Source organism: Orbicella franksi, chromosome 10, assembly GCF_964199315.1.
Source record: "Orbicella franksi chromosome 10, jaOrbFran1.1, whole genome shotgun sequence".
In the NCBI taxonomy this organism is placed as follows: Eukaryota; Metazoa; Cnidaria; class Anthozoa; order Scleractinia; family Merulinidae; genus Orbicella; species Orbicella franksi.
The window spans coordinates 6116048-6116780 of NC_138154.1; the positions used below are offsets into that span (position 1 = coordinate 6116048).

At 39.2% G+C, this 733-nt stretch overlaps 1 protein-coding gene across 1 annotated transcript in view; it reads left to right on the forward strand.

The window, feature by feature from the left end:
• The first annotated feature begins 386 nt into the window (after positions 1-386).
• Positions 387-733, forward strand: part of LOC145501043 (uncharacterized) — a 7404-nt gene continuing 7057 nt past the window's right edge. The window contains exon 1 of the mRNA XM_081480605.1: positions 387-459. The gene's annotated coding sequence lies outside the window, so the exon portion shown is untranslated. The remainder of the gene's footprint in view (positions 460-733) is intronic.

A 733-nucleotide genomic window follows, 5' to 3' on the forward strand; every position in this document is an offset into this window, starting at 1 on the left:
AAGTGTTATTACTCCTGAATTATTTCAAATTTCTATTATATTGTTTCATTATTTGCTGCCAATAGGCAGCATTCATATTCTTGAAGGCATTTGAGAAGTTTCGTTGGTTCGTTGGTTCGTTCTATCGGATCGTGAATCAGCCTATCAGCAAAGCCCTTTGAAATACGAGGCAGCCAATGAGCAGTTTGCTTATAATCAATGAAATTCACATGTGCTCGATCAGCCGTTTTGACGTCTTTCGCGTTTCACAAGAAGGTGAGTTTTGCATTTTTTTTGTTCTCTTTGATTGATTTTTTTCGATCTCTTTTGATGAATTCTATTCGAAGAAGCATTCATCAAGGTTATGAAGCTTTCAGTGAGCATTCTTGAGGCCGACAGTTTGCATTTGTTTCACTTGCAGCTTTGCTTTTTCTCGCCTTGGGATACAGACACTAGAATCGAGGTTTACCCTGTTTACAGGTGAGTTGCTAATCTGTTATGATTACTTCTATTCGAGGAAGCATTCATCAAGGTCATGAAGCTTTCAGTGAGCATTCTCGAGGCCGACAATGTGCATTTATGTCACTTTCAGCTTTGCTTTTCAATCGATCACATTCGGTCGATTCTTGGACGCAAGCAGATATCGATGCTATCTTATTTCATGGAGATCGCATGTATTTACATGCTCTAACTAATGAAATGGTACCTGATACTGACACTCTTTCAATAAACGAGTTGCCGAAGGTGGCAACCT